The following is a 23024-nucleotide window of genomic DNA, read 5'->3' as shown; positions in this document are numbered from 1 at the left end:
TCGGGGCCGTGGGACACCGCCCCGCCCCGCCCCGCCCGCACACCGCGGCCCCTCCAGCTGCCTCACAGATCAGGTTTACTTGGCCCTTGCGTCCCGTCTGGGCTTGCTTTCCTACTCTTCTCCGGTTCGTTTCACCTGGGGTGGAGCGCGTGCACGTGTAAAAATGCCATAGAGAAACAGGGCTGGAAGGGACCCCCGGGGGGGGCATCTAGTTCAACCCTTCTGCCTGAGGCAAGCTCAGCCTTCTGCCAACCCACTCTCCACAAAGCCATCATCTGAATGCATGACCGGCTACCCGGACACAACACAGACCTCACACCTGAACCTACCACAGAGAAATCAGGGGGACGGTGGCAGCCAGCGCCTTGCTGCTATGAAATGTTGTCAGCAGATGCTGAAGAGATCCCCAGTAGAAGGCCACCTCTCTCTGCTACAGAGGAAGCCCCCCCGCGCGCGCACGCACGCACGCACCCCCCCCCCTGCAGTCTGCTTTAATCTGACCATGGGGTAAAATTCCTTCCTGACCCCAACTTTGGGGATCAGCCTGACCTTGAGCAGAGGGGCAAGACCCTCTAGCCAGGAACCTATGCAAAGTTAGGCCACCTCAGCCCTGCCTGGGCAGCGTTGGTGTTTGAAGCAAACCTTTGCTGTTTGAAGGAGTGGTGCTAGCAAGCCTGTGAATAGCGTGGGGGAAACCTGCCCCACTTCAAGCACAGACGGAGATGAATTGTGCATGACAAGGTTCATCTGAGTCTATGGGGACTGCCGGGGCCAAGTATAACTGAACTGCGCTGCCAAGGGATCGCAGACAGTGCTATAGGGGGGGGGGAGCGGGGACATGGGGATACCCAAGTACTGTCAGTATAGTTTCTTTCAATATGTAAAAGCAGCTCATTTTCCAAAGAGGCAGCCCAGATGAAATTAAATGGAGAAAAGTAAGAAGGCAAGACAAAACAGGATGCAAGGGAGATCTAGTAGGGAAGGATCCCTCATCCCCAACAGAATAAGCCTGAGTTCTTTGCAACAGAATAATTGCGCTGTTATTTTTCTATAGTGAAGAAAAAACAAGTGAAAACTAAGAGCTGGCATTTTCTGAGGAGTGCCTCAAATCTAAAAAGTTTGAGAACCACTGTCTTAGATGCTGCCGAGGGCCAGTGAAATGAATCATCCCCATTTTGCAATTAGGGAAATGGAGGCATAGCAGATCTGCAGCCTCATCACTCCCTCCCCTGACCCCAGCTGTCATTTCCTTTTGGGAAAGCTACTTCCAGAGGGGAAAATGTGCCACTCTCCAATGAATGAGACTTGACGTGATTTCTATTTTGGATTTTTTCCCTCTTTTTTTTACATTCAATTCAGGCCTTGTCTACCCTTGGAAGGCTTCATAATCCCAGAAATATAGGGCTACAAGAGACCTCAAAAGGCTATCCAGCCTATCTCCCTGTGCTGAGGCAGTACACAAGATACCTGGAAGGTCCCACAGAGATGTCCTGGAGAAATCTCCAATGAAGGGAATTCTACCTCTTCTCCAGGTAGCATAAGTCTTTTCAATAATAAATTGAAGAACCAGTATCACAAAGGCCTGGATGCAAAAAAAAAGCGGGATGGGAATTTTGTCAGACTGACTTTGTTAACAGTTATTTGACTTTATTTAACATGCTAGAGAAGGGACTGGTTTATCACGGGTCCCCCACCCTTGCAAGCCCTTCTATTAAGCCCTATAAGAACATAATAGCTTTGGATGGTCTGCGCCTGAAACAAAAAAGTTGTTTAACCCTTTTGTCCATAGCCTACTAGTGCTTTAGAGGGGGGTAGAGGGGGTGGTCCTAAACACTGTCTTTACACTGTGTGTAGTGTGGTTAAAGCATGATGATTAAAAATGTGTCAGTCAATACATTTTGAAAGCACCCCTTCTAAATCTAGATGTGGTCTAAATGGATACTGTTGGGTCTAATCTATACAAAGGGACACAAGACTGGATGGGAGCTCTCAAGTTTTCAAGTTCAGGGCCCTACTATAGCATGCAGTACCATCAAACAATCAATTTCAAGCTCCATCTTAAAAGTATTTACATTTTTTCCACACTTCCCCCCACCTTGTATCTCCCCAGTACACACTTCTGTTAAAAGACTTCCAGAACATCACTGCTCTGATGATTAGACACTTTCCTCTAGTTTCCATCCTAAACGTATATTGTGTTTCCCTCCCAGAAACATTTTTAACCATGTGTTTCTAGACAGTAATCATATCCCTTTTCAGCCTTTCTTTTGGCATGCACAGCAAGACAAGTTCTTCTAATTTCCTCTTTTATGATAGCCTCCCTCTTCCCTTGGTTATAATCTTTTTATGCACCCATTCCAATTATAATTCATCTTTCTTCAGCATGGGTGACCAAAAATTATGGACTATTCCAAATGAGGCCTTATCAGTGCTTTATAGCACAGTAATACTTACCTACCTCTGATGAAAATACCGCAATTAATACATTAATTTACCTTCTACATCGACATTTCACATTGGCACCTCATAGTCATCCTATGATCAGCTAGTACCCCCAGAGCCTTTTCTTCCTCAGTCATACCCAATCAATAAGATCATGATTTAGAGCAGACATTCCTATTGTTAGTTTCCAGATGTATGATCTTCCATTTTAGTGCTGAATGTATCCTATTTTCATTACTCAAGTCCTCAAGGTCATCCCATTTTTCCTGTATACTACTGTGTCTTCAGCAAGTTTCATCAACACTAATTTATTGTGCCAAGCTCAATAATGAAAACATTAAATCAGATTGGTCTCAAAACATGAAGCTGCCCAAACAGGGTTGAGGTAGCCTAGCCCCACTTATAAGATATCAAGGGAGTCACAGCCCAAGTTACATGGCTACATATAATAGGGACTCAAAGACACATGAAAAGTAAGAAACACATCAGAAATATCTGGGGCTGCTTGGATTACAGGATAGAAAGAAAGGTTTTCCTGCTTAGTGGTGAAATTTGGACAGCGGAGTCAGTATTCTTTGGTTGCTCTGTAGAGATAAATAGATTTTTGTAAGTAGATAAGATCCCAACATTTGCATCACTGGAGATGTTTTGCCATTTTTTGTTGCTTCAGGATTGTATAGTGCTTGTGACATGTTCTTGGGAAGGAGAGGAACTGCAGTAGTTGTGGCAGTTGTGGAAAAAGGGATGATCTTATGGATGCTGAGCAAAGAATAAACCCACTGCAGTTTAAATATAGGAAACTTACTGAACTGCTGTCATTTTACATTATTCCAGGTCACAGAGCATCCCTTGCAAATGACTTTGAAGGATGGGTCAGGGAGTTCAGTTGTACATCCCAGAAATCCACTTTTCAGCTGCTTTATATGCCTCCAAGTAGCCCATTGCTGACTTTAAACTTTTCACATACAGGTTTCCCTTGCTTTATGCTGTACATGCATTCCTGGAAAATGGCACAAAACTCTAATTCACATAAAGGGAACCCATTTTACAATGTAACAAATAGGGATATGTTCCAAGATCTTGACTGTACTGACCCCCAGGCCCATTTCTACCACGTTTACAAGACAATTTTGGTACTCACCAACAGCAGACGGTAAGCACAGGGTGGTGGTGAATGTTACCATAATTGGGATGGCAACTACAGAAACACGTCTCAGACAATGAATGAGGAGCACAGATCTACACAAGAGACTATATTTTGGTGCATGTCACTCCCACAATGCACCACACAAAGCAGCTAGCTGCGGGCTTCCACTGATTGCATCAGAGTGAATTTACCTCACATATAACAAATTTTTGCTATAAAAGGGTCATCACATAAGCAAATTCGCACATACAGAACCCACATAAAGGAAGGGAAACCTGTATTATACTGGATTGGACTCTAGATACTTCAGACCTACAAAATGATAAGAGGTTGTTGAGCTTCATGCCAGAGGGTTTAATATGCCTCACTTGGCAGAAGTGGGGGTCAGGAAGGAATATTTTTCCCCTGTGCACTGTTGTACTTCCTAGAGAGGCAGGATATCAGATAAGAAGCATATCTAGACTAAGATAAAAGGGGTATTCTTAAAATGTATTTTAAAATAATGCTAGTGCTGATGGGGTATGTGAACTGGTCAAGGTGAGGCTGAGGATCCCAAGAGAGAAAAGATGTATATTTGTGATACTGTGCATCTTATAGCACAGGCAACATAAAAGCAGAGAATTTTCAGTGTAGCAAGGTACTCAGGGCCAGTTAGATCCAGATGCATCTACTTTGAATTACTTAGTGCAAAGACCGATCACTTTTAACTCTCCCTAGGATTCACCTGTCACTTGGCACACCAAATTCAGCTTGTCTCACTTACTTTTAAGTTACTTAAACTGTGTTAGCTAATATGTTGTAAAAACTTACTAGTGTAGACAGCCCCTAGGTATCAGGAAGCAAAACAGAAACTCCAACAGAAAACCATTTTTGTATGTTGTTGTTGTTGTTATTATGCTTGCATTTGATTCACTTGAGTTGCAAGAGGGAAAAGAGGGTTACAGATGCCTGCCCTTCTTATTTGTAATGGCAGCAGCAGCAACCCACACAATCCAGAGGAGAGGAGTCTTCAGGCATGATTGACAGCCAGTTACCAGCCCCAGGGAGCTTCAAACAAAAGAGGCCCAGACCAACACAAACAGTGCAGATGAGCTACAGGGGCACTGTTCCAGCATATGGACAGTCTTGCCTTCCTTCATTTTTCCATCCCAGGGTAGGAGAGGAAATCTATTTTAATTTCTTTTAAATGGCTGACTTGGAGTGTCAACCAATATTCTCAGTCCCTGCTGCCATACTTCATGTGCCCTATGCTAGATCAGTGATTCTCAACCAGGGGTGTCCCAGATCCTTTGAAACATGACTTGGAAAATGTGAGGAGAGAAACAAATAAAGGTAGGCTCAAGCTTTAGATGTGAGGAGACAAGGAAATAAGGAAGGGAAAGCTCAGGTTCTTCCTGCTTGGCTGCTCTCCCATCCCCACTGCCAGCCCCTTCTGCAAGGAGATAAGCCCTACGATAAATACATTATTTTTTGTAATGGGATGCCGCTCAATTCTTAAAAGTTATGGAGGGGTACCTAGAGTCTGACCAGGGGTACCATGAGTTTGAAAAGGTAGAGAACCACTGTTAGATGCTTGCCTCCCATTTTAATACTAAGGGATGGTGTGTAGATTGTTATTGAAGTCTTTGCAGTCTATCAGAGCCTCTGTCAGGCAGATTATCCTCTCCCCAGTGTGCTTGGACTTCTTGCTCCATTTTCACAGGTTTTTTTTTAAATGTTGAAATAAAATTAATCAGTTGAATTTACACAAAAAAAAATGTTTACATTGCTAGTCTTCTGCTATTTCATCCAGCACCCACTGGTATCAATACAAATCTGGCCACTGACTTCAGTAGACATTGAATTAGTGCCTTGAAGGTAACAGAAGTTAGAATTACCACATTCTCCTTAAAAGCTGAATTTTTTTAAACTGGTACTAGTTTAACTTCTATCATAAAAATAATGTTCACAGCCATGTAAAAGAAAGGGTCTTCAGAATATCTGTCACTCATTCTCAGGAAAACACTGTGGTAGAGTTAATACGTTTTATTTCTATTTCGATATTGTACCATCGGGTTTATGAAGTATTATTCAGTCTTAATGCTGTTTGTCAGATACACACAAGTTGTTCTTGAAGGAATGTAATGCTGATGCTGACAACTGCCAAGAGGAGGGAAGAAACCAAGCTCTAACATGCACAGGGTTATGAATCCACTGCGTGATCAGGCATTTTTCTGGTCCAAAGATCTTGTTCAGCCAGTACACTGAATCAAACCTATTAAGTGTTTGTCCATGGAAGGCAGCTGTGCTGTTCTGAAGGAAAGACTGGAATATCAGGATATCCTGGTGCTCCAGGGCAAGTCTTTTCATCTTTCGGCCTCAGTTGGGTCCTCTGTAAAATTGGAATCATTGGCCGCTTCTACATGAGATGCTATTGTGCAGTTGTTACTGCATATTTATTTAGTAGATGTATAAACAAGTACTAAATAAATGCACAGTAACCTGATTTACTGCACAGTAGTGCTGGGCACTGCCTTTTTTCTGATGGTACTGCACAGTAGCCTAATACTACTGCGCAGTAGCGTTGCATCACGGTTTTTGCCATGTAGTATTGGGCTACTGCGCAGTCAACGTCTCATGTACACATGTCCATTCTCAAATATAGATCCCACAGTGGTATTGCAAAGATTAATAAACATTGGGATTTAATATTTACCATTTCTCACAGTACTAGAACTAAGGGACATACAATGAAAGTATTAGGAGGCAGGTTTAAAACCAACAAAAGAAAGCTGTTTTTCGGACAGTGTGTAATTAACTTGTGGAATTCCTTGCCACAGGTTGGTGTGGAGGCTGATAATTTAATCAGGTTCACAAGGGAATTTGTCAGTCATGAATGAAATGTAACACTTGGGAGTGCAGCCTCAAAATTAGGACTTAGTGGGGACATCTACACGAGATGCTATGTTGCCATAGCAATGAGTTACAGCGATGTATCTCATCACTATGGTGATGTAGCATCGGCAGGCACTAACCATGATGCTGCCAATACTGCTCAGTAACAATAAGCTACTCAGTGGGTACTGCACAGTCATTTAGTACTTGCTTTGGCATATAGCAAGTAGTAAATGACCACACAGTACCAACTGTGCAGTCATGGGCATGTGTAGATGTGCCCCCTCTGTCTCTAAATGCTGAATGGTGTAAGAAAAGAAGGGTAGAGAACAAATCAGCCTCAGTAGTCCTGGCTTAAATACTCTTCCCCTTAGCATCCACTCTTTGCTGCTGGGAGACAGGGCCATCCCTTGTGGCGAGGGGGCAAATCGGGGTAACTGCTGCAGGCCCTGCACTTTGGGGGGTCTTGTGGAGCCGGGCAGAGTGGCTGTGGCAACTCCGCGCTGCTGCTGGATTCACGTCTGGCCACTTGGCACCCTCCCCCCTGCCGCTAAATCCAGCGCCTCCATCCACTCAGCCTGCCCCACCCCACCACTGAATCTGCTGCTGGCTTCCTTGCGTCTGGGGGCAGGGCCCCATACAGGCTGATTTGCCTCATGCCCTGCACCCTGCTCGGGTTGCCTCTGCTGGGAGAGATGGATTTGTGGTGTGACCCAGTGTGGCATCTCTTCTGTTCTGTCCTAATGGTAAAGTGCATAAAATATGCAAAAGATTATAAAATTGCTAGGTATTATCATCAAGGAGGTCAGATTTTCCCTTAGAACCACTGCTGAAAGTTGTTTTAATGATACATTAGCCAGGGTAGACTGGACCTTAAAATGGAGAGAGTGAAATCAAATAAAAAGGGCTGGGATATATGCCATACTGGGTGTGCCTACATATGCAATTAATATGACTGAATAAACTCTGGAGCAATTTGAGCCAGAGTAAATTAATACGGATGTCACCATCTACACGTGTGTTTAAGCGCAGTAATTTACTCTGCCATTGGATAGTACCTGTGTCTATCGGGACTATCCGACAGCACAGTAAATTAGTTTGCACCGGTCTAATTGCCGTGCAAGTATAGATGGTGATGCTTTACTGTGCAGCAAATTAGTCTACTGAACAATAAGTGCACATGTAGACATGCCCACTGTCATTTTGCTGGTTAAAGCCAGAAATAAGGAAGTTTGCAGAATTAGAATGTTTGATATTTTTAAATATATGGAAAAATGAAATAATTTAATCTCATTAGAAAACTGACAGAACTTTAGGGCTTTATTCAGCTCACAGGTATGTTAAATCTGAAATAAGTACAGTTGTGATTTAGGAAACCATTGCTAGATGTGCAGTTTTATTTTATAGTAAGCAAATAGTCCATCACTGTCATACCTGATAACATGCAGAGCTTTCTGAGAAAAAGAAAATCAATTTACTATAAAGTTTTAAGAATTTAAATATGTAAAAGAGGAAACAAAAATAATTGGTACCCACATACATAGACTGTCAGGCTCAATTAAACCACACCATCTTAGGTTTTTAAAGCTTGCCAAGGAGATATGGGATTTTAAGAAATTGACAATTGTGGATAAAAATCACCATTTAAATGACATGTACATTTTTTAGGTATTTATTTTTATACTTTGAAAGATTTCAGAATACATGGAAACTTCCGGAAGTGAAAATTGCATCAGCTAACCACAGCCTATCCTAATGACAGTGCAAAACAAAAATACAGTGTTAGGGCTTCAGACATTACTGTCTAATAATAAGCAGCAACTGTAGTAGATCTTTGTAATTCCATTTGACTCAGGCATGATATGTTTTAATACACAAGATCAAGTAAAGAGAGAAGAAGCTGCAAAAACTATATACCATGGTAAGTCAGTCAAATGCATGGAAGTCTGTTGAAGTTGAATAAGAATAATTTTGTTAGCCTATAGTTCTCCTAAAAGTGGCACTATTGCAGACATTTAAAGAGCACATAACACATTGTACAGTCCTGATATGACTGTGTCATTTTGGCTAGAATTTTCAAAGAAGCCTAAGAGTTTAGCCCTTGACTTTCACTGGCTTTCAGTGGGAGCATAATCTAGAAAACCTGCCTTGACCTCTTAGTCCTAACCTAGGAGAAGAAGTTCTGAATATTTGCGCTAGATGGTAACTAACTAGAGAGGCCACTGGTATGATGAGCCTTCAGTAAGTGGAGACTTTCCATATATTACAGTAAAGAGCTGCAGTGATACTAGAGAAGTACTTCAGATCCCTGCCAGAGCTAGTCACCAATCCATCAGTACATGCAAGTTCAGCAGCGAAAGGTCAGATGTACTGTCTGTGCTTCCCTGTGCCCACTTGGAGCAGACCAGCCCCTTGCCCTTATTATAATATCCTTAATCTCATCCAGCAGCTGTCCATTCTGCCTGCCAGATAACTGTAGTAGGAAGCTCTGTAAGGATCCCTACAGAGTGGAGTTTAAGAGATGATGTAGGCTGTTTGAGGCGCAGTATATTCTGTGGCAATAATATTTGTTCCCTACATTTGGGCCAGGAGAAGCAATAACTAAATATCTGGAAATAATTGTGTAAGAGAGAAGATAATAATTGCTGATGCCCATTTGCTGTAATACTGGAAACTTCACTGCAGGTTGGAAGGGCTATTCACAGTGAAAAAAAATCAAAACAAGATGGACTACCCTGACCTAATATATAACTGATTCACAACTGTTATTTGTATCTGATCAAAATATTCTCTTTATTGAAGTATATTTAGCGAGTCTTAGTTAGTGCATATAATCAGACTATACCAGGTTGTGTATTTGTTCCCATCAGAGGATAGCAAAACTGTCCAGCTCCTAGGCATCTGGAGTACAAATTGTATTAAATGAACCTGTATGAATTTACTGGGAGACCTCAGTGATTATAAATTGTATCTTACTGAAAAGCTGTCAGTCTGTGTGTCTATAGAAGAAGGCTGAGTCCAGAGTTATATCCAGGCAATGTAAATAGCCACAGACTCAGCAATGGAGGTTCCTACACTGTCCACCTTAGAGGAAGAACTTAGATGCACAAGAAAGTGGTAGGAAAAATAGCTAACAATTAGCTAACATCCCCTAGACCAGGGGATGTCAAAATCACCTAGGGTCCCAAGCTAGATCCAGCCTGGAGGGCTCCTCACAGGCTGGATCCAGTCTGGGGTACAGGAGCAGCTGCTGTGAAAAGGGTCTGGAGGTGGTGAGGGGTCCAGAGGTAGTGAGGGACCTGGGGGCTACTGGAGGCAGCAGTGGGCCTAGAGGTGGTGGGGGTGAGGAGAGGAGAACAGGGGCAAAGGTCCTGAATTGTGTGGCAGGTCACTCCCCACAATTCCCAGTGACCCACCAGTAGCCCAGCAGGCCAGATAGAGCAGCTCCATGAGTCAGCTTGAAGCTGTAGGCAGCATGTTTGATGCCCTTGCTCTTGACAAATATCCTATGCAGTGTTTATCTATTTATAGAGGGCCCCAAGTTCACACTCTGGTGCTTTGGGTGGAGTGTTCACTCTTTTGGCACTGTCAAACGGCAGGGTAGGGGCACAACAAAAAGTGTTCACTCTAGCTTTTGCATTGAGGATTAATTTTAAAGCATAAAACACCCCAAATATACCTTCAAAGCCTTTTTTTGAAGACAGAAACATTCTGCAGTTACTTATACAAAATCTCACTTTAAATGAAGATGCTGACACTCACTCTCAGTCAGTCTGTCCCTGCGGTGGGGGGCCTTGAAGTCACTTTTGCATTCTGTGGTTTTTCAGGGCTGTCTGGGGATCAGCACAAGCTCCGGATATCATCAGTTGGAGCAACCGCAAAGTTGTTCAGCCTTATGCACAAGTTCGGGGAACCAGAGACCAGCTATTGAACAGGGTTGCTGTAGCCTCACTCCTTTATTCTAAAGGTTTGGGTCAGGGTCAGTGGAGGAATATTTCAGCAGCTCTGTATCATCGGAGCAATCTTTTTATGTGCATGACAGTCCTTGAACCCATTTCTGTGGCCAAGGTAGAGTGAAGTAGATATAATACCATAGGCAGTCAGTCCCAGTGTGATTTGTGAGCTTGGAAGCATTCTTTGTAGACCCTGACTTCTGTTTCACATTTGTTATCTTTTCCTCAGTTTGGGGCATTTCACCTTGGATGCCCTTTTGAGACACATTTGTACCTCAACTTCTTCCACCTGTAAAACGGAGATAATAAATACTTCCCTACCTCACAGGGAAGCAGAGGCTTTGAAGTTTAATTCATGCTTGTAAAATATGAGATCTAAGGAAAGGGGTTGAAAAGAGCCTGGAGATTTTCTTGCCTCAGTCACTGAGCTCGCTGCCACACCTGGGGTTCTTTAAAATAACCTGCAGCTGAGCTGGCTCAGCCCTGCTAGCAGTTGTTGTCAGAGCAGCTGATGGCTCTATGGACACAGATTTTCAACATCAGCACACCCAGGCGAAGGAAACTTGCTGTTTCTTCATCAAACTGTACCTAAAGGTACCTTAATTTATTTGTATTGTGGTAGTGTTTAGGGGACCAGGACCCCATTGTTTTAGATACTTTGCAAACACAGCTCCTGTTTTGAAGCACTTCTAAGGAAAGATAGAAAAACATCAGTCACATGGTAAGTCTTTTTAATGGAAAAGGCTTCATGAGTAGAAATGGGGGAAGGTTGTTGATGTATTTCTTCAAGAGCCTCATTCCTTTGCCAGAACTCAGCCAGATGAGGGTATCATGAGAAACGACTTCCTTTGTGTCCTGCCTTTCCACTGTCTACTGGAGATAAGGTTTTAAACAGCTGTACACGAATTTGTGTTGGCTATAAATGAATTGGGTGTTGTGGGGTGTGAGTTATCGGAGTGAGCTTGTGGGTGCTGGGCCTGGAGATGAACTCCCCAGTATGTGTTGTAGGGGAAGGGAAAAGAGTTTGATTTAGAAACTTGGTTCTATCTGTTATTATAATAAAGCTAGGCATCAACAACAGAGTTCAGATCTGGCTTTGCAACTGGCTCTGCCAAGTTGGCAGCTGGTCAGGACTAAGGATTTGCTTTAAGTCTACCTCAACAAAGAGGCTTTTGAAGTCCCTGTGGATGAAGTGCACTACTATCTATGTGGCTCCCAGTTTATTGTGGCTATAAACTATATGATGCTAGCATCTATAAGGGTGACAAAGTCCCCAGATTGGTTAGAGGACAGAGCTTGGGATGAGGTCTGATTAATTCTGTTAATATGACATAAAATACTCTGTTTAATTCTGCACCACTGGAATTTGCAACAAATGGAAAGCAGGTATCGGGTGTTTATCACTCCTACTCCTAACTTGTGTAACCTGTAACATACTACCAGTGTGTAGCACTTACAATGTATTATGTGTATTAAAGTAGCGCCTAAAGGATCTCCCTAAAGTGAGGTATGTTTTTATGAGGTCTCATTTTGTTATGCATGTGCTATAATAAGACAGTCTCTGCCTAGAGGACCTTACAGTCTAAACAGACAGGACAAAGAGTAGAACTGGAAAAGTCAAGACCTAGGAAAGTAAAACAACTTGCTAAAGGTTATCCTTACACAGTGCCCTACATCTCTTATTTATTTTATTTTTTTTCAAGGCACTGCAGAACTATTAGCTACCTCTCACCTGACCTTGTTAAGTGATTTAAATATTGTGGTTATCTTCATTTTCCAAGAGGAAGTGACCTGGGGAGAGGTTGCTGCTTGCTTAAGGATATCCAGAATCAGTGGCACTTGAAGTAGTTCAACTTGGTAATTGCTGACTCCTGATTCCTTGTTAATATTTGTTCAGTTTCATTCTAGATAAAGCCACAAGTGCTTGCCTGGAGTAACCATATTCTTTTATAAGATTTGGTGAATCTTGCATAAGAGAATGACTGTGCACCAAAAACACAGCATCTGACTCCAGACTTCTATGAAGAGAAGTCTCCCTATGCACAGGCTTTCCTATTCCTGTAGCTTCTCCTGCTCCTAATAGGCACTGAGTGCTATCACATCCCTTTACCCTGAGTAGAAATGCAGAGAACTCTCTCATATGCTGGAGCAGGATCTGTGTAACTTTGTTTTGAATTGTTTTTCACCTGCTCATAGCTTTACAGCTTCACAGTTTGCATGAGTACTAAGCAGCTGGTTGGTGCTTGCACTGTCAGCCATTGCATGGCAAATGTCAAGAATGCATATACCTTTTTAAAATGGATATTGGTATGGTTTAAGAGGATTTGGCAACATCCTGACTGACTGAAGGCACTGACTTCACATGTGGTCTGGTCTTCTGGAGGCTGCATCTTGTGTGTGTGCAAGGGATGCGTTTCACTCATTTGCGTTTTTGTGCCTCATCTTTTCTTCATTTCCCTTGTTTTGGGACTCTGTGGTCTGGTGCACACGATTTATTGCATCTCTTTGAGAGAGCTTTATTATGTGATATTCTTAGGTCAGAAACAGTGCCACAAACAATTTGCTTAATGCTGTGGATTCTCAGTAACTCAAAGCATTTTTTCTGGGTGCAGATATTAATCTGTAAAGCCATTGTATGCTTTAGCTCGTGGTTGTCTGACAAACCACTTTCCTCCCAACCAACAACAGCGACAGCTGGGATCCACTGATCTGATTTCTCCCTCTTAGTCCCTGGCCTTGAACACTTACAAACTGGGGCAGAGCACAGCCGCAGGACATTGATTCTAGACTCTGTCTTGCCATTGGCCAAACAAAGCCCATTTGTGACCACCAGAAAACATATTTACATAGTTGGGGAGCAGTGCAAAGGGTATATTTGTTATTGCTAATTATTTTATTCTGGGACTGGGCCCATATGCATTTGACTGCCATGGCTCTCTCAAGTTTTGTATTGTTTCTAACCACTGGTACACAAATCAAGAGATTGCAATGAGGAGAATAAACCAAAAGCATTATTTCCCTGTTAAGGTTAAATGTTGTTAATATCTCAACTTGATCCTATATACAGCAAGGAAAGTAGAGGGTGTGCAATCCCATCCAAAAAGAGCTTGGCACCTAGTGGGTGGGACTCTCCGTCCTCTGTCCTTACTCCTGTTCCATCTGTACTGCAGCCATTGGGTAGCCTGAGGCAATCAGCTATTTGCTGTCTGTTTAAATTTTGTTCAGAATATTCAACCTTTTAACAATCTCAGTCCTGCTTCCTGTGTAAATTCTACATTTCTAAAATATTTGCTCGGGCTGCTTCGGTGTCTGGAGTACTTGAGGGTTAACAGGGCGCACATTGAAGGGGGGGATTAAAGTAATATAAACAAAAATCTTCTGGTGCATTTCTGGTGCCTTGAGCAAAGGTTGCCCAAGGTCAGTTAATTCAGTGTGTGACCTCTCAAAGAGATCTTGGGCATACAGGAGAAGCCAAAAATAGCCCCTTGGAAGGTCAGGAAAAGGGCCTCTTTTGCAGATGGATAGATCTGTGCTTCTCACTTGAAACTTGTATACAATTTATAACTGATAATAGGGCTGCAGCAGCAAATGCAGGAGGCTACCGAAGAAAGGGGTACCCAGGGCCGCTAGGCCTATGTAATGTATGTATTCTGTACTCAGACCTGGCCTTGCCAACTATTGCCTGCCTAGGAATAGTTTCTGTGATGAATAAAGAGATCAATTTGCTACCTTTAGGAAAATACGCCAAGCAAGGAGTATTGCTTGGAACTGAATCTGTGGGTTGCTAGAACGATGGACAATAGTAAAAGATAAGTGTTTTCTGTTTATAATGGAGTAATAGATTAATGTTAATCTGCAGCTGGATTATCAGTGTTTCTGGCTGACCAAGTGTTAAGAATAAATTTCAGCTTGTTAGACTGAATGCTTTTTCTCTCTCATCTATACCAAAGCTGAGAGAGTGTACAACAAGCACTGCTAGAGAGCTTGCTATTCAGGGCTGCTTCAGAGCACTTGCTTTTTACGCATGAATTAAATATACCAGAGCTGATGCGAGACTGAAGAGCTCTGTGTTTGTGCAGGTGCAGCCCTCTGTGATTCCTCATGGTTAATCAGGTTATATGCACCTCATTTCACAGATGCAGCAGCATGCTATGTTGGGAGAAGCCAAATATTCCAAGATAGCCAAGGGGGGAGCTAACTGCATGAAAAGCAAGGGCCAGTTTAAAAAAAATTTCCAAAACATGAAAAATGCCCATTGCTTGTGCTCCAGTCATTAAAGAGACAAGCATTAAAACCACTCTTTGGTGTCAGTTAAGCGTCTTAAATTGGTCCATGTTTTTGCTATCTCCACACACGGCAAAATGCATTGGCAATGCGTAAGGGGTGCACATGCACCCCGAGCTTGATGGTGCACTCCATGCAAAAAGCGCTGCTGATGCTGCTGGCAGCATCTGCAGGCAGTCGCTGACCGCTGGCAAGCGCTCGCCACCCCCATACCCCCTGCCACCAATACTACTGTGACTACCTGCAGGAGCTCACCATGCCCCCCTAACCTCTGGGGGGACACAGCTTTCATGGCAAAATGCATGGCTCTTGCTTTCTACATCACACAACTAAATAGCACTGAACAAAGCTTAAAAATGAGGTGAAGTTTGTATCTTTCACATGTTTGTCTGTGATCTCTATGGCCAGGGACAGACATAAACGGGTTTAAGTGATTGGAAACTGGTTTAAACCTGTAACAGAACAGAAGTTCAGTGCACATAAACCAGTTTAAAAATGGCTGAAACCAGTTTGAGATAAACCTCATTAAACATAGTATCAGACTTAACTGGTTTATGCCATGTTTGTCCCAGACCCTTTGCTGGTTTGAGTTAAATCAGAAACCCCCTGGCATGCTCTCTGCTCTAACCCAAACAGGCTGGCCCCACCCCTCTGCTCCACAGCCCAAGCAGGGACCTGCAGGAGCAGGGGTCTGGCCAGAGGGGTTTCATTCCCCCTCCCTGTGCCACTGGCAGGGATCCAAGCCAGGTCTGCCTGCACTTCCCCCTCGCTGCTGCAGCAGGGGGGCACCATGGCCCTTGAGCCAGAGCGGGGCAGGGAGCAGAGTTCATTTCCCCTCTACCCCACTGGCAGCTGGGTGGCTCCCTACCCAAAATAGGCCCCCGGCTGTCCCATCCCCCAGAGGAATAACCCTGTCCCTGTCTGGCCAAGCTGTAGCAGGAGGGGCAGAGCCCTTACTGGGGGCGGCAGCCCCTGTCACACTCTTGGGGAGAGGTAGCCCCTTCCAAGCGAGGGGCTGCGGGTACCAGTGCTGGAGTCAGGCTTGCTCCAAGCACAGAGGTGCCACTCCACCGCAGCAGGGTCTGCCTGGCCTGGCCGCTGCTGCTCTGTGCTTGGAGACAGCAGCTGAATAAGCCCCCTCTTGGCAGCAGGGAGCTGTCTCCAAGCACAGGGCAACAATGGCCGGGCTGGGCAGACCCCGCTGCAGTGGAGCGGGCCCTCTGTGCTTGGAGCAAGCCTCCTCCCAGCAGGAAGGGACTTATTTAGCTGCTGGCTGTGGAGTCTGCCCAGCTGGGCCTCAGCTGAAGCTTGTGGGGGGACTAATGGGAAGCTGAATAAGCCCCCTCAGTGTCTTGCCCCGGCACAGAACGAGCAGTGTTGCACAAATTACCAATTAGCTCAAATGATGAGCAAGACCTTATAAGGGGGATAAGGCAAGATGCCGTGTTTATTGATTATAATATTCAAAAGAGCTCTCATATATACTCACAGTCACTCTGCAGATGTTATAGTTACCAAAGTCCCTTGTTCAGTGCTACACTCAGATGGCCAACCTAGTGAGCATGAGAGGTTAGGAACGGGGCATACAGACCTGTCTGTGTTCCAGTGAAGTTGCAGAGCGTGTCCCACCTTCTTGCTATCAGGTCTCCTCTTTTATAGGAATTTCAAGTCTGTTCAAAACTTCAGCATTTTTCCATCTTAGCATGAGGTCTGGCCTATGCGTCATTATCTGAAATGTTGTTCCTTAATCACTCTGTTTACTACATTCCTTCATTATCACTGGTATAAGCAATGTCCATCACAAAGGGGAGCCTCTTAGCCCTGGGGGGTTATGCAGGCCTTGTTTTTTAATCTTGTCTCTCCTACTTATCTTCTTCTTTACCTGGTACAGATTGATTCTTCAGCCTGCTTCAGCATGATCCACCATTTGATAAATTGTTTACTGACACGTACTCACAGCTGACTCTGCTTTTACCAATCATTCTACATTCATTCATCCATACATCCCAATATTAAAAAAAAAAAAAAATACAAAAAGATATATGTATAAGGTATAACAACAAAATATAAAGCTTTATTTTTAATAACAGCTTAAAAATCATTACATCATAACATAACATAAAATGACTACTATGCCAAGCAACCCAAAAGTTTAAAATGGAATCTTAGCCTTGTATTGCATGATAATAAGGCCTAATTAAAACTAAAAATTATCAAAACAAATGCAAATTAGCTCAAAGCATATAAACCAACAGGGATGGGTGCTGGCCCTGCCCCCACCTGACAGCTGGAGTGAGGAGCAGTGAGTGCCCGATGGGCAGGAGCCCATCACAGCTTCCTGGCGGGGGCTGTGCTGTGGAGCTGGCAGAGCGGCTGTGTAGCATGGCGGCATTGTGGGAGCTTATAGGGCTCTGGCCCCAGACCCCAGCGCTGCCGCGTGGAGCCCAATTCTGGAAGGGGCTTGCTCTCCTCTAGTGTGACAGGGGCTGCTGCCCCCAGTAAGGTCTCTGCCTCTCCCGCTGCAGTGGTGGGGAGAGGGCACGGCCAGGCAGGGCCCCTGTGGGGGCAGAGACAGGGTTATTCCTCCTGCCTTTGGTGGAGGGGACAGCTGGGGGCCTACTCCAGGCAAGGAGCCACCCAGTTGCCAGTGGGGTGGAGGGGAAACAAACTCTGTTCCCTGCCCTGACCTGCCTATGTCTTGGGGGGCCATGGTGCCTCCCTGCTGCAGCAGCGAGGGGGGAGTGCGGACAGACCCAGCTCAGGTCCCTGCCGGTGGTACAGGGAGGGGGAATTAAACCCCTCTCTGGCCAGTTCAGCCTGGGTTGATCATGCCCCACAGCACAGCTTCCCTGCATGCAAAGGCCAGCTCTAGTGCCCCCTGCACCTGGCCTGGGCAACTGCAGGCATGTGCCCGCATTGCCTCAGTCCAGAGAGTATGTTTGTCCTTTTACAAACTGGTTCAGCCTAGGCAGGTTAGACTAACCTGCAAAGGCTGAATCAGTTTAGGCTCCAGCTTTTTGAATGTTTGTCCCTAGCCTATGTGCCTGGATCCCTGGTGCATGGTGACTGCCTCAGGACTAAAACAAGTAACCAAAAAAATAATAATTGCTAAGCAGTGTATTTTTGCATGCATCTTGTGCAGGGATGTTGTTTTTGTGCTCTTGCAAGTGCTTAAACCCCTCTTGACTCCTGAGCCCAAACCTAGACAAATCAAGAGAAGTCTGCAGAAGAGAAGACTGAGTGGGGATTTGATAGCAGCCTTTAACTACCTGAAGGGTGGCTCCAAAGAGGATGGAGCTGGACTATAAATGACTGGTGCCTCCTGAGACTGGGGGGGCACCCACAGCCTCTGGTGCGGTGGGGTGGTAAGCAGTGACTGCTCACAGACGCCGCTGGCTGTGTCGGCGGCAAGGTGGAGGCAGGTGGTGAGCGGCGACCGCCCACAGAAGGGGCCTCTGGCAGACATTACACTTAAGACATGATTAATGAGGTAATCTAATCTAATTTTAAAGCATAATCCAGCCACAGGTTCAGGCAATATGGCACCATAAAACAGGAAACAGGCCACAAAATTATTACACAAAATGTGCAATAATTTTGTGGCTGGTATTCATTGAGCCTTAAATGAAATGCGTAGCAAGGCAGATTGCACCAACTGGCCCTGGTGGGTCATAGATGTTTCATAGATGTTGTTTGGGTCAGAAGGGACTTCAGCAGATTATCAAGTCTGACCCCCTGCCCTGGGCAGGAAAGAGCACTGAGGTTAGAAGACCCTAGCCAGGTGCATGTCCAGCCTCCTCTTAAAGACCCCCAAGGTAGGGGAAAGCACTGCCTCCCTTGGAAGCCCATTCCAGGTTCTGGCAACCCTTACCATAAAGATGTTCTTCCTGATGTCTAACCTAAATCTGCTCTCCGTCAGTTTGTGGCAGTTGTTCCTAGTTACTCCAAGGGGTGCCCTGGTAAACAGAGCATCTCCTATTCCTTGCTGCCCCCCCTTGATGAATTTGTAGATGGCCACTGTCAGACAATCAGATGATCATCAGCTGGTTCTGGGACTGTACCAGGGCTTGAATCAGTCTTGGTGTAGTCCCTACTGGCTGACAATCAGCTGATTGGGCTGGTTTGAGCCCTGGTGTAGTCCTGATTCTGCCAGCAATCAGCTGATCATTGGCTGGCAGGGACTGCACTGGGGTTGTCCAGCGTTGAACTTTTGCTGCTAATAATCAGCCGGGGCAGGGAGGGTTGTTTGTTGTTTTTTTTGGGGGGGTGGGGAGGGGGTTATGTTTTTTTGAGCATGCAGCTTTCAACTTGCCAGTGCAGGCGGAGCCTGGGATCATTATCCCCAATCCCAACATCATGTCCTACTATGCACACATAGCATGGCAGGTGTCATGATCCAAAGGCATGGTTTTGTGTGTGCTTCGGCACCAGAATTTTCCCCGCCAAGTTGCAGCTTCATTGCACAGGAAAGTTTCCTGTTGCAGAGGAAAGCCCCGGTGCAGGGACAAGTTTCCCGCCTTTCTGCAGCTTCTTTTGCAGGGTGCATTGCTCAAGTTGCAAGAGAAATGCACGGTGCAAAAGAGTTCCCACCACCAGTATGCAAATTTGTTCCCTGCTATTGGCTAATTTTAAATTATTCCCACGTGGGGGGTAAACCATTCTAAATTATTCCCACGTGGCGGCTAACGATTGGCCTGTTAGCCGTATAAGAGGCTGGAGCAGTTTCCGCCCAAGCCGAAGAGGACTCCACATCCATCTCGTGGGGACTCTGGATACACGGCAGAGTAACAGAGACCCTGTGTGAGATTCAGAGGAGCTTGGTGACCTGATCCACCGCCCACCTCTTCCCGTCTTCGAGCGCAAATTTTATAAGACGTATCTCCGATTCCGATTTTGGTGGTACGTTCACCCAGAGCATCCGGAGCTCTGTTTCCGTGGAGCCTAGCAAACTCCACGTGACCATTCGTGTTGTCTGTGTCTGTAACCGCAGCTCAAGCAAGTTTTCCAGCCTACACCACTGCCATCTCGGTGTAAGTAAACAATCTTTAAAATCTACCGTTAAGCGTCTGTGCCTAATTCCAGCTCATTGCCCTCCCTCTCCGATCCAGCGTGCCTGGGCTGCCGGCTGTAGCCTGCATGAAGCACGGAAAAGGGCCCGGGTCGCTCCCGGCCCGCACAGCAGGAAGCACAATTGTGGGGATTGGATTTCGTTGTGCCATTGAATGAATGTGTCAGTGGCCTTGTAGTTCAAACCTTCCTTTGATTCATGAGCAACTGCTGCCACCTTAGCCGGGAGAGGGGGCACATGCCCCCCGCCCCCAGTCAGCGACTTTCAAAATAAAGTTTGATTTGAAATATGACGATCGTTTTACACCAAGGTCTTATTTGGAACAATGATATGTCACCATAGAGCACTCTAAGGCTCAGCAGTTTGGGTTTACAGGGGATTTGCTCTCTTGTATTTTGTTTCTTGGACTCTTCTACAGTTCCCAGTTCAGCAGGGCTTGCACCACAGAGTTCAAATGTGACATGCACAGTGAAAGTAGCAGAGAACTAAAAAAGCAAAACCTTCATTGTCTTGCAAGGCCACTCCCTGAAGTTTTTAGAATTTTCACGTGAAACTCTTTCCTGAGCTCTGGATCCCTTGAATTTCAGCTGGGGCTCTTGCTTCAGCTTTGTAGTGATGCTCCAGAACACTTGAGCTTTGCCTGATTTTTGTGCTGTCATAGTTGTTTTGCCCAGATCTAATCAGGCATGGTTGCAATGCGACACATGCATTATTTAGGAGCAATTTTCAGTATGTGTATTTACTAACTCTGGTGCATGAGCATTTCTGCAGCCTGAAGCCAAGTGAATCATGTGGACAAATAAGAATCATTCTTCCCCAAATGAGCAGTAATTTTTAAATAGCAGAGCTCAGGGATTTAAAAGCATGGTTTTCCACACTTGCCAGCACATAGTAGCACTACTTGGAAAACCACAAGTTCCTCTGTCTGAGAATGAGGAAAGGCTGGAAATGAATGAAAAAAAGCAGGTACCACATGGAGGATAGTTCTACAGAAAATACAAGGGGTGCAAGCCCCAGAGATATTGTTAGAGAGTTAATGCATACAGCTCAAGCACTGTAGTAATGCAGAACCAAAGGCTTATACATGCCTACAAAATAGCATTGTTCATTTGCAAGTCTTCTGATGATGATATGAAGCCAAAATTCAGCACTAACAACTTAATTATAGCACTTCAGAGCCTAGTTGTCTGTTCGTAACAAGTTACTGGCACAGGGCTATAAGGCACTAAATTTGTACTACTTGGCAATATCATGTCATTGATCGGAGGTTTCCATTCCTTTTTTTTTGGATGGTTCCTCTGTCTAATACATCTCTGCAGTAGCCATTTGGCATAGAAGGGCCATTCATATCTGCAGGACTAGAAACTAACTGAAGCAATATGGAAGTGCTGTTGCCTGGCTGAAAAATTAGGAAAGAACAGCATGTGTCTGAATAAGTGGAGAGATGGTGATGTGTGCCCTGGATGGGTGCAGTTTTAGGAAGGACTTGAGTGCAACTAGACTGGGCCTCAGGGTGTAGAAACTCTACATTCACGTGTGTGTGTGTGTGTGTGTGTGTGTGTGTGGGAGTGGAACACAGTTGCATTTTGGGAGCACAAGGCTGCCATGAGATGAGCGCCTGCATTGCACTGCTATTAGCTTCTCCACTGGGAAGGCTATCATTTTCACATTAACCTTCCTCCTGCATGACGGTATTTAGATGATTTGACAAGGCAACCACCTGTCCCCAGACAAATATTTGTCAGCATTTTTGCTGGCCTTTGTGCCTCCATACTGCCCCTCTAGTAGCTGCCCAGTGGCCTAATGGTGGATTGTCCCTTGGTTTGTTGTAAAGAGCAGAACTGATAACTTGCACATGGAGGAGAACAGGAGACATCATTTATGTCTCCTCAATGTTGTGGTTTAAAAAAGTCTTATTGCCCACCAAAAGCTCTAAACAAAAATCAGGAGTTGGGCTCCTCTAGATCTGTGGCTGGCAACTTTTACAAGCCAAGGGCTGGAATAACCCACCTCTGGTCCAGCGTGGGACAGGTGGCTTCAGTGGTGTATCAGCAGTGGAGGGCTTTCCCTGCGTCCGCCCCAGCATAGTTCCCCACTGGCTGAAACCTGCACCCACGCTGCAGCCTAGGGAGGATGGGGGTGGGGAGAAGCAACAGCAGCAAGTGCAGGGGGAGTCCAGCAGCCCTGGGCTAGCTCCTCACTATTCAGGCTACCAGCAAAGCCTTCTGGCTCCTTTAGCTGGATCAAACCCATGGGCTGTATGTTGCCAACCCCTGGCTTAGATCATAGTTCTGGTTTAAGAACCTTGAAATTTAAAAAAATAAATGCTGGGTTCACTTTATTTGTGTTGATGTTTCCTGAGCTTTTACAAGAATGCATAGTTCATGCTTCCAGACTTCTCTTCTCTATCAAGAAGAGAAGAAATTTTGCTCATGTAGCTAGACTTCCTGTGCACTGCATTGCAGGGTGCACTGAAGGTTCATTTACAGGAGAACACCGCTGTCTCTATTCAAGGAGCATTTTATCTATTTTCTTTTTTAATTGAAATTGAAAAATCTCAACAGTTTAGGTCTTTTACTGATTTTAAAACTGGTTTAAGGAAGGGACCTTCACATTTGGTCACAGGAAAAAAGTGGAACTCCAGGGAAATTTTGAAGATTAATAACATTCAGTATTTTTTATTCTGCAATGAGGCCATAAAACTCTTGTAAGTTAGTGTGGATTGCAATTCCATTGATGGCCCTCTGAAATAAGCTGTGCCTTGTTTCTATGGTTTTGCTCCAGCCTTCTTGGAACCAAGTGAATTGCTGTTAATGGGCAATTTCAACAGACTCCCTTGGTTGTACCCAGTGTTGTACAGAGACCTCTTAGGTTTCATTTCTAATTCAGTTTGAAAAGAAATGCTTTATAACAGTATTAAAGGTATGATGATGCAGAATTTGCTCATGCAAAATTTCTATTGAGGCCGCTAATGGGTTTTCACTTCAAGGCAAATTTTAATACTGAAGCCAGTTTATATAGGGGATAAATTTGGTCCAATTAAAGCGTTCTTGCCTGAGTGAGATCTGCAGGACTGTGTCTCGGATGGCCAGGGCCGACTCGAGTTACGCTCATATGTCAGGGCGGGCTGATGAATGGAGAGGCAGACACAACTTATTGGTTGCAAAAAACTTTACTCACGCCGCTTGCAATCACGACGCAGGTGGTCCGGTCGTCTGAACAACCACACGAGTTGTTCCAGCTGGCGGGGCCCAAG

At 44.8% G+C, this 23024-nt stretch overlaps 1 long non-coding RNA gene across 2 annotated transcripts in view; it reads left to right on the top strand.

Moving 5' to 3' along the window:
- LOC102383205 overlaps nucleotides 1-4659 on the top strand; it is a 5516-nt gene extending 857 nt beyond the window's left edge. The window contains exons 1-3 of one of the 2 annotated variants that reach the window (XR_323639.2): nucleotides 48-124; nucleotides 1360-1532; nucleotides 4563-4659. This is a non-coding gene — a long non-coding RNA (uncharacterized LOC102383205). Of the gene's footprint in view, nucleotides 1-47; nucleotides 125-1359; nucleotides 1533-4562 lie in introns of those variants that run through there. The other variant, XR_003093670.1, reaches the window with a different exon arrangement.
- The last annotated feature ends 18365 nt before the right edge of the window (nucleotides 4660-23024 follow it).

Source organism: Alligator sinensis, unplaced genomic scaffold (assembly GCF_000455745.1).
Source record: "Alligator sinensis unplaced genomic scaffold, ASM45574v1 scaffold983_1, whole genome shotgun sequence".
Taxonomy (NCBI): domain Eukaryota; kingdom Metazoa; phylum Chordata; order Crocodylia; family Alligatoridae; genus Alligator; species Alligator sinensis.
Note: the sequence above shows the minus strand (reverse complement) of the source record. Positions and strands in the feature narration are given on the sequence as shown.